The sequence below is a fragment of the Parambassis ranga genome, chromosome 5, assembly GCF_900634625.1.
Source record: "Parambassis ranga chromosome 5, fParRan2.1, whole genome shotgun sequence".
Lineage (NCBI taxonomy): Eukaryota > Metazoa > Chordata > Actinopteri > Ambassidae > Parambassis > Parambassis ranga.
Window position 1 is genome coordinate 5,176,590 of NC_041026.1, and position 13,028 is coordinate 5,189,617.

Consider the following 13,028-nt stretch of genomic DNA (forward strand, 5'->3'; position numbering starts at 1 on the left):
CAAAGTTACATTTGAAGTGGATACATAATAATTAGGGCTGATCAAACAACATGATGAATCCGATTAAAATGTTTAACACAATTAAAGCATTTGCGGCGGAGAACGAAGCTGGATGGTGGTGTAGGGGAATCATCGTCGGTTTGGGTGTGTGAGGGTCCGGGTTCAAAACTTATGATACGCGAATCAGCAAGAGGTCCTCCACACACACACACACACACACACACACACACACACGCAAGAGAAACGTGATCATAAACTTTTCTTCTACTAAAATGTACACAATGACATATTTGCGATTAACTGAGTTTATTGCTATGAAATTCTTAGATATAAATAATAAAAAAAATAAATGTGAATCGTTTGCATCTAAGTAATATATTTAACTCATATTTAAAGAATCTCAAGAGTTCGATTGCTTTGCAGCAATCAAACCGATAAAAGTATCAATGTAGCTAATATATTTCAATATCTAACTGATTGATCTATTACTATATATTGATATATAGTCATATCCCTGAACACACCCGATCCCACCAAGCGATTCACAACCCGATCCAATCATATGACTCGTATGCCGTTTGAGGCACTCGGCTGCTTCAAACGTCACTGAAGTGGTTCAAACGTCACTAGTCACGTGACCGAAGCAAGCCTCGGCACAGTGGTTCGAAACAATTGCTTCATGAGCGATGTGTCGGAGCCTCGGGTGTCAGAGGACCATCCTTACCCATGATAGTGATGTCCAAATGAAGCAATGAAGCCGTATTGAACAACTTCATCAATTGTGTCGAGTATGGGTTCATTCATTCAAAGCTTCGTTTCAGTGACCTCTAGTGGTGAAATAGGACACAGTGTCTTAATTACATGATGAGTCTAACCAGGGTGTGTGATGTACATATAGTTTAGTTAAGAGTGATTAATTGGTCGGTCAGTTGATTCTACAAATGTATGTATTGCAGTAGGAGCTTGTGGATATGCCTGGATAGTAATTCAAACATTTTCATTGTTAAACTGTTTTGGACCAAGCCGGTTTAAGCAAAATCTCACGTTATGAAGCAGTGTGGAGTTATTTGAACCAGTCATGTGATTCCCTGAGAGGACCGAAGCAGTTACTGTTTTCGACATCATCGGTCACGTGGGTTTTCCCGCACCAAAGCAAGCTTCGAAGCAGTGCTTCAACATAAATGCTGTTGCAACTCGGAAGCTTGTATCAGAGCGTCGGTGTCACTTGGCCATCACTAACCCATGACATGATGTCAATGTGATGTTTTACTTTCAGCCATGATAAATAAAGGAACGACTAATTCATATCTTCCTTCAACATGCAGCAGAGATTTTTTTACATAATGTGTGTAAACACCTGAACTTTAGAACAATACAAATATTCTGAGAGGTTTATTACACAAAATGATCTAAATGAAAACCAATAAGTTTTAGTTATCGTGACTAAACAAAGAACCAGGGTTAGGATTCACTGACATCTAGTGGTCAATCTGAATACCGCTCCCTTTCTAAGTTTGAAAATCTTGCTCGGTCCAGCTGTGTGACTTATAATCAAAGTTATCATCCTGACCTGCTGAGATACATTTATAACATCAAATGTCACCAACAAACTCCTCAGTAAATATATGATCATATATGACCTGACTAATGTTAATATGTATGAACAGGAAATAAATGTAACCTTCAGCATGTCCATAGGAAAGTGTGCTGAACACTAAAATAAAGATTGGAACCTCCTGACTATGACATTAAAAAACACTTGTTTACATGTTAATAAAGACATCAGACCTCTGCTTTCTGAACTCACTAGGTACATATATATATAAACAAAAATATAGGTGTACATACCAGGGATGCAGACTCCAAGAAGCAACACCACTATATGTGACATTACTGTGGTGACACAGTTAACCAACAACCCACCTCTGTGTTGAGAGCAACAACTTCCTCTTGTGGTCTGTCAGGCTGTGACTTGACTTTTTAGGACGTTTCATCATTCTGTCATCAAGCAGAAGAAGTGGTTAGAGCTGCTCTGATATGAAGCCACTTATGCACATCTCCTGATTTCCTGAAATTATATAAATTATGTGAATTGCTTATTTATAACTAGTCAAAACAAAAATATCAAGTTAACACTTCAGAAGTTAAACTGGAAAAATTAGACACACAATTGACCACAGAAGCAACAAAACAGCTAAAACAGCACACAAAGTTTTTTTGTCTGTCGTCGTGACAACAGTATAGATTATGTTATAATGTTCAAACATTTATTAAGTGAATTCATTCAATAAAAATTATTAAAATCATAAGTCATACTCTCTCTGACCTCTTTTTGGAACCAGTGGAATCACCCCTGCAGACCAGCAGGGGGAGCCACATGTTCAACACTTCTGCAAGGGTGTCTCTTTATAAACTCTGAGGTTTCATCACATTCTTTTGTACAATGTCTGGTCTGTTGTAAGCTTTCAGCTTCAGAGTTTATCAACAATTAAACATTAATGTAACATCATACATAGAAACACAACAAATTACTATAATTACACAAATACCTGTATGAAGATGAACTACCACAAACTGATGTGTTTTGTAAAGTGTATCAACTTACAATGGGGATATTCACATTATAAACAGGAGAATAAATGTGTGTTAAATTCTGTATTTTATTCATGATGTGATTATTAAATTAGGAGCATTTTTGTCATCCATCCTGCTGGTTTCATTGATCCTGAACTCTTTATTGATCTGGAAAAGAAATAAAGACAGAGATGCAGGGTCAACAATCTGTACAAGTGAACTGTTACACTGACAAATCTAAACATGCATGTTGTATTGTTGCTGCACAAAGACCTGTCCTTCGTCTGACATCAGCATAAACAGCTCTATCAGCTGCAGCAGCAGGGGCTGGTTGTCCTGTGAATATAAACATGTGGCAGTATTGAAAAGTGACTTCACAGCAGAGAGAATAAAATCACAAATATACTTTATTAACAGTTGTTGTAACGCCGTGTACCTGCAGATGATCTTATCTTCACGTCTGAGTAAACACAGCTCTCCACTGGTTTCTGCTTCTTCCCTGTTAAAAGACCCAGATGAATGAGCTTTCTTCAGGTATTACTGGCATTTTAAAGCACCTATGTGCTGTTAGCTTTTCCAGCTGCTGTATGTGGTGCTCACCTTTCTTAGTCACATTTTTAATTCCAATCAAAGAATATGTGACGTCACTGGATTCACCTGAAACATATAGTTACACTTTAGAATGTCAACATGTTACTGTGACCTTAAACATATCATTGTAGTATTTGTAACTGTAACTTGTCTGGACTCAAAACATCTCGCTGTATACTGTACCATGTTCTGTGTTTTCAGCCTCTTTGATTGTTTCATAGACAGACACATCACCTACAGAGTGAGAATCGAGATGAGGTTAGTAGTTATTATCACATCATGTGAATTACAAACAGCTAACAAGACATGGAAGTGTTACATTTGACACAACTGCTGATTGATAAGTCTGAGGTTTGACTTTTGTTTTCACACAGAAGGATAAATAAAATTGTCCTGCATGGCCAGAAGAGAACACCAAAACACACATATACAAAAGAGAACTCCTCTGGCCAGTAGCTGGCACAGGGACTGTAGCTTAGGAGCATATCAATGCGTGCACACAGCCATAGCCAGACCACATGTCTAACTGCTATAGATTTATTGGAAGTGGCAAGTAGCAAGGAGCTGCTGAACCATGTCGTTCAGCTGTGATATATTTTATTTTGTGATTTAAAGTCACTCTTCTTCCATAACTGAGGTCACAGTAGGGGTAGCAGCTGTTTCTTGGCTAGTAGCTCCAGCTTAACTCAAAGAATGGAAGATTGATAACCGACTGTTTTCTAGCTTGCTGGTTTGGTGTTTAGGAGACAGTCCTGCTCTTTACAGGATTTTGGGAGGTTTAGACTTCACAAAATACATTGCTGCACTGTGCACTTTTTTCCTAAGTCCTATTGTTGTTGGAGTCTGAGTGGTGAATCTGCCTCTGCTTATAAACCTACACAGGAGCTTTGAGAGAAGCTAATGTGAGCTGCAGGGAAGCAAATGGTCAAAAAAGGTGTTTTTGTCTTTCTTTTTGAAATTAAATAAGAATATCTGACACAGGCTGAGCATTCCCCACAGCAGACACTACAGTCAGCACCTCGGACAGCTCCAGCACTGCTGCCGGCTCCACTGTCAGCACCTCGGACAGCTCCAGCATTGCTGCCGGCTCCACAGTCAGCACCATGGACAGAGACACAGCACAGGTATTTACATTCATCTTCTTGAAGCAAGGCGTCTAGAAGACTGGAGAGTTTTCTTGAAGATGTTTCGCTGCTCATCCAAGCAGCTTCATCAGTTCTAACTGTTTGGTGGGGAGGTTTGGTGGCAGTGACTGATTTATTTTTTTGTTGTTAGGTTAGGGTAAATCAAGTCATTACAAAGGGTGTGTTACAAGGAGAATCAGCACATTCTCTGATAACACCAGACTCAATGAGGGCCTTAATGCTGGGCCTAATGCCCTCAGCTGCTCCTGGCCTTATGGGGTATTGTCTTTGAAAAGGCCTGCAAGAACCTTTAGGTGTTATTTTACAAGCTCAGTATCATTCATAGTCCCAATATCTGCTGGCCCAGTAGACCACAGACTATTAGGCACTATACTTTAAGCATCTTCCTCCTCAGACGAAAGCAAAAACATTTCTCAAAATTGTGACTCAGATGCAGCCTTTACAGGTGTTGACGGTACACACGTAACTAGAATCTGTGCTCATATAAGCTGTCCAGCCCATGTGTGTATTCAGTGATACATTGTACAATGCACGTCTTTGGGTTGTTGAATGATGGCAGTAGAGAACTATACTTTCTGTGAGTTTTAGTAAATCATTTACAACCGCTTCAGGTCCATTATTAGTCATATCTAAACTGTAATAATAATTTGGTTCGGTGTCCACATGCCTGCTGGGGTAGGAATAACTTCAATTCCTTATTTTGCCATCAGATCTCTCCCCAGGAGGTTAACAGGGCAAAAGTCACACAGCACAAAAGAACACTTTATACTCATTCCTGAAACTGGGTCTGTAACCTTGAGCGTTGCAGATTAAAACTCCGATTTGACCACTAGCTGACACACAATCTGTAGACCTTTTGTTTTGAACAGTTGTGGCAGAGAGATTCAACAATGTCTCTAGGTGGTGCAGCTCAATAACATCAACATCATCATTTGTCTCGCCTTGGTGTGAGTGTGCTAAGTGTGAAGGTGAAAACTTTTCGTCAGTTAGAACATGTGTGTGTTCATGTCTTGACCTGCTGATCCATCCCGGGGTTGCCAGCCATCTCCCCCTCCATCCTGTCTTTCTCCTTTTCTCACTTTACAGATTTGTGCCCAATGTCTGGCTTTTCTGCATTTGTAGCACACATCTCCCCTCCCCTGTCCTCCCCTCCATTCCTCTCCCCTTTTCCTCTTCCATGCTGCCCTCCTCTTGCCATGTTACCTCTGAAATAAGTGTCACAGGCACCAGAATCATCATCCACATTATTATCATCAATGATAAATATTTATAATATGTCACCATTTTCCTTTGGGTCCCACTTTAGTACATCCTCTGCATGAATAGCATTCTCTTTGGTATTTGTAAGTGATGCACATTTTGGTTCTACATCACTTTCCACGATCATGGCCTGTACATGGTTTAGTTTTACGTATTGGCATGGCGTTTGGTACCCCTATTCTTCTTTATTCACCATTTTAGCGGTTTTGGTTTCAGTGTTAGATTCATGAGCTGACATTGTCTCTAGCAGTTTTTTCTTTATTTTTCATTATGTTTAAAGCAGAAAAACTGTTCCTGACCTTGTTGTTGAGGCGTCTTCTTCTCGTGGAATTTGACAGCCAGAAAGATTAGTGATGTCTGTTGTGTGTGGGGTGGTAGGAGAGGAGGAGGTGCAGCTGTTGCGGTGGCTGAGGATAAGGTCGGGGGTCAGCGCTGGGTCCCGGGAGTGGATTCCTTCTCCGATACAACGTACATTAAGTCATCTTCTTCCCTAGAAAAATGCACATCAGAAACTTTGAGTAGCCGTCGTCCGGCTGCTTCTCCCTTGCCTCTCTGTCTATTTTGTGCTTCTTTCAGCCGCTCCTTAGACCTTCTAGTTTAGACCTCCTCTCTTTCTTTCTACTCCTGCCTCTATTAGGCTCACAAGTGTTTTTTACATTGCTTTAAAATAAAACATCTCTTAAAAGTAAAGTTGAGCAAAATAAACGATACATTACAGACGCTGTGATTTAAAGAAAGAACAAACAAATATAAACATGTCATTAAATTCAACCATTCCACGACACACACACACACACCTGTGTTAAACACTACACACTTTCATCTTTTTCTGATTCTAGGAGGACATGAGTGGATTTACACTCCAACAAGAACTAATTCAGAATCAGAAATACTTTATTAATCCCATGGGGGGTTTGCTTATATTCAGCTGCTCCATGATGGTCGGAAACGGGTTAAAAACATAAATAGGCCTAAGATAAAAATAAGAGATAAGATAGATAAAAATAGCCTTTAAAATAAGGTGAGGTAAATTAGCAAGTAAATAAAGTAAAATAAAATCTAACCAATAATAAAGAAAAGCGAATGTAAAAGTGAATAAATTGTGATTTAAATGAGGAACTCTTGTCCGGTATAAAGATGAAACGGGTTCAATATTTATTTGTTTTAATTTACAGCCTGTGTGAACACGCTGCTGTGTCAGCAAAGCTTTGGGCCTGTTCGTGGATCTGTGAGCGCGGAAATCAAAAACATTTCATAAACCTGCGGATTAAATTCATAATAGAAGAAACAAAACCAGCCACGTGACGTCATTTTGTAACAATTCACCTGTTTTTTAAAAATCAGGAAAACGCCACCACGCGCTATTCTCACGGGCGGGTCTTATTTTGCTGCTGCTGGTTTATCCGTTAATAAAAAACCGCCAGGCTAGGCCACACACACCACACCAAAATCCCAATAATATTTACAAAAACACAGAGGAGCCAGAAATCGATTGTTTAGAGTTCACGCTGTATTGTAGGCAGAGCACAGGTGATCAGCTCGTGCACACAAGCAGCGCGACACAACCGGTCTTTTTCCCCAAAGTTTCTCCCCTGTAACCCAGAGTTTAGTGCAACCCGATCAGTTCCCAAATAATATATACAGAATATTTCCAGTTCGGAGTTCGAGAGAACGGTCCAAATGAACCTGTGTCCCTCCGTGAGGACTAGATCAGCAGTTCCTCGGTGAGACGTCGCTCCATTAAAAAAGAATAAAACGCGATCTCACCAAACTCCAGTCGTTCGGGTAAAATCCTTTTTTAGTCCTGGGGTAATCCACTGTCTTTGGTGATTCCACTTAAATCGCGGTAAATCCAGCCAGGGAAAAGGCCCAAACGCTGCTCCACATGCCGGCGTCTTTCAGGAAAAGGTCCACTCGTCCACCTGTGTCTTCCGTGTGTCTCCTGTGTCCTCCCGTGTGTCCTCCGTAGAGACATTTAAATGTTCCGCACAGGGATCCCACACCTCCGCAGCGTAGATTGGCAGGTGACAAATATACATACATGACATTTATACGTGATGAGAAATAATAACCTCTTTTCTCTCATTTCCAAAACAGCCATGTAAAAAGGTGATTATGAGGCAACCTTTACAACCCTTTATTTTTATTGGACTGAAAATGTCACAAATACTAAAAAAGTCAATTCAACGAGATAAATTCAAGGATAGAGAAGATTGAAGCAAGGCGTCTGGACTTGTAGAGTTTTCTAGAAGACGTTTCGCTGCTCATCCAAGCAGCTTCATCAGTTCTAACTGTTTGGTGGGGAAACATGGTTTATATGTGGTTACAGACCTCAGTGGGTGGGTCTGGGTAAAACTTTAAAAAACTTACAAACAATAGCACTAAATGTTTCCATACTTACCTGTGATGTTCTGGCTGACTGGGCCAGGTGAGTCTAACGACTGGCTAACGACTATGAAACTGCCGGAGGGGGACTGATTGACAGCCCTTTGTTCTTACTGTGAGTATGTGTAAACTTCCTGGGAATGGATGGAATCACTGCATTGTATGTGGTAGAAAGATGATGTCTGAGGCCACCACCTCTGTTAAGGGAAGGTTTTTCCAGCTTAACATAGATGGCTTCCTTGACTCCTCTTTCATACCACCTTTCCTCCCTGTCTAAAATGTGAACGTTGTTGTCCTCAAAGGAGTGTCCTTTGTCTTTGAGGTGGAGGTGAACAGCTGAGTCTTGTCCTGAAGAGGTGGCTCTCCTGTGCTGAGCCATTCTTCTGTGGAGTGGTTGTTTAGTTTCTCCAATGTACAGATCAGAGCATTCCTCACTGCACTGGACTGCATATATCACATTGCTGTGTTTCTCCCTGGGAATCTTATCCTTCGGGTGAACCAGTCTCTGTCTCAGTGTTGTCATAGGTTTGAAATGGACCGGGATGTCATGGTTGTTGAAGATCCTGCGGAGTTTCTCTGATACTCCTGACACATATGGAATGGAGATGTTCTTTCTCCGCCTGGTGTTGTCCTTCTTCTTGTTGTTGGGGGGTCTTGTTTTTGTGGCTTTGATGAGTGCCCACTTCGGGTAGCCACATGTTTGCAGGGCCTTCCTGATGTGGTGTTGCTCCTTCTTCTTCCCCTCTGAGCTGGTGGGTACAGTTTGTGCTCTGTGCTGCAGGGTCCTGATGGCTCCCAGTTTGTGTTCCAGTGGGTGGTGTGAATCAAACAACAGGTACTGGTCCGTGTGTGTGGGTTTCCTGTACACTTCCACATTGAGGCTCCTGTCCTCCTCAATATGTACTGTGCAGTCCAAGAAGGCCAGATTGTTGTCCTTGGTGTCCTCCCGAGTGAACTTGATGTTGTTATCCACTGCGTTGATGTGTTCTGTGAACCGTTCCACTTCGTTAGTCTTGATTTTGACCCAGGTGTCATCCACATATCTAAACCAGTGGGTGGGGGTGGTTCCAGGATAGGAACTCAGGGCTCTTCTCTCCACTTCTTCCATGTAGAGGTTGGCCACAATAGAAGACACAGGTGATCCCATCGCACAGCCGTGCTTCTGTCTGTAAAAGTTCCCATTGTACTGGAAATAAGTGGTGGTCAGGCAGAGGTCCAGCAGGTCACAGATGTGGTCTGGCGTTAGGTTGGTTCTCTCCTTGAGTGTGCTGTCTTGTGTGAGGCAAGTCCTTACCATCTCTGTGGCTTCTGATGTAGGGATGCAGGTGAACAAGGAGGTGACATCAAATGAGACCATGGTGTCATCTGGGTCCATTTGGATCTTCTCCACCTTGTTCACAAAGTCCTGCGAGTTGTGAATGTGATGTGGTGTGTCACCTACCAGTGGTGTCAGGAGTTCAGCCAAGTGCTTAGCCACGTTGTATGTGACTGAGTTTGTGCTGCTGACGATGGGTCTGAGGGGGACTCCTTCCTTGTGTATCTTGGGGAGTCCATACAGGCGTGGAGTGGCTTCCCCCGGATACAGTCGAAAATAGAGCTTGCGGTTGATGATTTGGTCCTTCTCCAGTTTTTGTAGGTAGCTGACTAGTTTCTTCTTGTAGTTTCCGGTGGGGTCCCTCTTCAGTGTCTCATATGTGGCTGTGTCACTGAGGAGTTCTGTCACTTTGGCGTGGTAGTCCTGTGTGTTGAGCACCACTGTGCATCTTCCTTTGTCTGCTGATAAGATGGTGATGTCCCGGTCCTTTTGTAGTGCAATCAGGGCCTTCCTTTCATCACTGGAGAGGTTGGATGGCGGTGATTTAGCAGTGGAGAGTGTGGCTGTGACCTTCAAGCGGAGTTGCTCAGCTTCTGTGTCTGTCAGGTTGTTGTTCTTGATGGCTGACTCTGTGGCTGTGATGAGGTCCACCACTGGAATCTGCTCTGGCGAGATGGCAAAGTTGAGTCCTTTGGCCAACACGTCTTTTTCCGGCTGGCTCAGTTGTCTGTCTGAAAGGTTCTTTACCCATTTGTCCTGGGTGTCCTGCTGTGGCAGTGAGTGGTCTTCCCTCCTCCATGTGTGAAGGTTAGCTGTATTTTTAACAGAGAAAACAGTTTTCAATTTATGGAATTTGCGTTTTTGTCGTTCCTTACCCCTGGTGTGCTGTGCCGTCTGGACTTTTTCAGTCAGTTTGATGACTTCATCCATGACTTCGCTGGGTAGGAGGGTGGCAAGCTGTGATCTTGTCTGCTCCGTGGTGACCATGAGAGTGTCTATGGTGAAGTTGATCTGTCTGATCCTTTCGTTGAGGAGTTGGTTCTGGGCTTTCTGCAGGATGGTGTCTGCTCTGTGGCCCTTGACAGACCCACCCACTGAGGTCTGTAACCACATATAAACCATGTTTCCCCACCAAACAGTTAGAACTGATGAAGCTGCTTGGATGAGCAGCGAAACGTCTTCTAGAAAACTCTACAAGTCCAGACGCCTTGCTTCAATCTTCTCTACGTATGATGACCTGGATGACTGAGAATCTTCATCAACATGTAAATTCAAGGATATTAACATGTAGAACGATCAAACACACACAGAGACAATAAGAAGCAGCTGACTCTCATATCAAACCAATAAATAAAAGACAGATTTAAAGTCAAACTCCAAATGTGAGAGAGGGGAACATGGAGCTATTTCAGGGTTTATCCTCATTCTGCTGCTTTCTTCTGTATAAAACCATCCCTGAGCTCAGCAGGCCTGAAGTCCACGATCATCCTCCAACACCAAAGAATCCCAGAATTTAGCATCAATCCTTTAAAGACATACTGTGAAATAAAAACCTTAAGATTTACTGTAATGAACAGAAACACTGTTACAGACGCAGCGCGGCCTGTAAACTGCTGTTATCCTGTTAAAACACCTTACAGCTCTTCACAGGCCGCGCTGCGTCTGTAACGGTGTTTCTGTTCATTACATTAAATCTTAAGGTTTTTATTTTACAGTATGTCTTTAAAATAAAGGACAAAGACATTTTCCTCACTTTAAATTATTGACTCAGAAATCCTACATGTGACTGCCCTGTCCTCTGTGACCATTTCCGTTTCACAAACGCATTAGTCTGGAAGAAACGCAAAGAGAGAGAGAGAGTGTGTGTGTGTGTGTGTGTGTGTGTGTGTGTGTGTGTGTGTGTGTGTGACGGTACTAAACAGCAGACTTTTCGTGGCTTTTCGGCACGTTTTAATTAGATTTCAGTGTTTCTCTGTTTCAGTGTTTCAGTGTGTGGTGGCAGCTGGTGTCGCATCAGTCGGGAGTCGGTCATCAGGGTTTCTACAGGGTAAATATAAACCTGCAGTTTATCTAATGACAGTTTTAAAGCTATAAGAAGCATTTTGAATGTATTCAGTTAGACCTTAATTCTCTCAGTTAGTTCTGGGGGATGAGACCAGTGGCCTGGACCTTCCCCACCTCAGCTCATACATCACAGGCCAGGACAATGAGTCTGCTCATACACATAGCTGGACTTCATATCGGAGGAAGACCTGGCTTTATTCATGAATGACTCCGTTTTTAGCTGAATTTGTGCCTAGTTTAGTTCTAATCTTTGGATTCTGTCATTTAAGGAATGGATTACACAAACAGCTGAATCTGAAGGTTTTTATTTCACTATGGACTCAACACTGACCTCAGCCCATTTGTCAGCCCGCTCCTGTGATGTAGGATGACAGCTTCTGGCCAAATAAAGGTTCAAATAAGTAGAATAATATAATGACTTAAATACTATAATTAGATACGTGGAGCTAAAGGCACAACAAGGCAGCTAACTCATAAATAAACAGCTTTTGGTGTTATTATTATTCTTTATGTGACTATGGGCATATGACGTAGTTTATCTCGACCGTACCCGCGTTTCACTTCAAACCGCCTGATGTTAGCAGCTGTCTGTGCTGAGTTAATGTTCCATTATAATAACACTGACCGTCTCCCTGAATGGAAGGACAGCTATGATATAAAATCGTGTCTATGTATAGGAAACCCTGATAATAGAGCCGAACTGTGGCCGAACTCACAGCAAAGTCTTGATCAATAACTGATGTGTGTGTGGAGTCAGAAGAACCAGCTGCTGCTTCTAAAATCCACATTTGAGCAGTTTGAAGCGGAAGTCTGGTGAAGGAGGAAGTAGCAGCTGCTTCACTGATCTTTCCTTAATATTTCAGTTTAGCATCAAACACAGAAACATATTTTCCACAGACCGTGGACAGAGTTTCATTAGTGAACACACGACACACTTTAAGACTGGTTTTGACGCCACTGCGAGTTTTTCTCCCTGTGAACAAATCCAGGTAAAGAAGCTGATGAGCGAGTTAGCACGAGTGGCTAACGTTACCTGAAAGAATCCTCTTCAGTCCACGCTGTCACCTGTGGAAGTTTTCCACGGTCTGCACTGGTCCACTCAGTGTGATTCGCAGTGTGGACTTTGGTTTGGACGAAATTCTTTGTGTTCTGTCCCGAGACAATTGAGACAGGAGCCGACAGAGAGAGAGAGGCGCAGTGTGCTGATGGAGGCTCTGTTTGGCGAACAGCAGCACACTGCAGGAGGAGAGAGGCCGACTGTGGTTTTCCGGAAGTTCTCTCTCTGCTGTCAGCGAAACAACTGAGACAGGAGCGAGTTTGGAGGGGCGGAGTTCATGTGTGGTCGGGAGAAGTACCGTCGGTCGGAGCTCTCCTTAAGCCGGGCATACACTGTGCGTTGGTTGGAGAGATTTGACCCGAAGTTTAAGCCGTACGAATGTTTGGGTCGGGCCGAATGTCAGCTTTGTCGTGCGTCTTTAATGCTCCAGTGGACGTGTCTGTGACTTCCACCCTCCACACAGAGAGAGGGTGGCTCAGAGAGAGAGAGAGAGCGGATCCGCACTCTGTTTCGCGAACAGCAGCACACTGCAGGAGGAGAGAGGCGCAGCGTGCGCTCAGGAGACTTTCACGGAGATTTCGGTCTGTTTGTTTCCGTACGGATCCGGGATCCGCACGCAGTGGGAACCACGGTCGGG

The 13,028-nt window shown here is 42.8% G+C and overlaps 1 long non-coding RNA gene across 1 annotated transcript; it reads right to left on the minus strand.

Moving 5' to 3' along the window:
- Positions 1 to 2,653: 2,653 nt before the first annotated feature.
- On the minus strand, positions 2,654 to 12,591 carry LOC114435785 (uncharacterized). The gene is made up of 7 exons (XR_003670619.1): positions 12,368 to 12,591; positions 5,870 to 6,060; positions 3,349 to 3,399; positions 3,175 to 3,231; positions 3,011 to 3,073; positions 2,848 to 2,910; positions 2,654 to 2,742 (listed from the first exon to the last, which is right to left on the minus strand). It is a non-coding gene; the product is annotated as an uncharacterized LOC114435785 (long non-coding RNA).
- Positions 12,592 to 13,028: the final 437 nt, after the last annotated feature.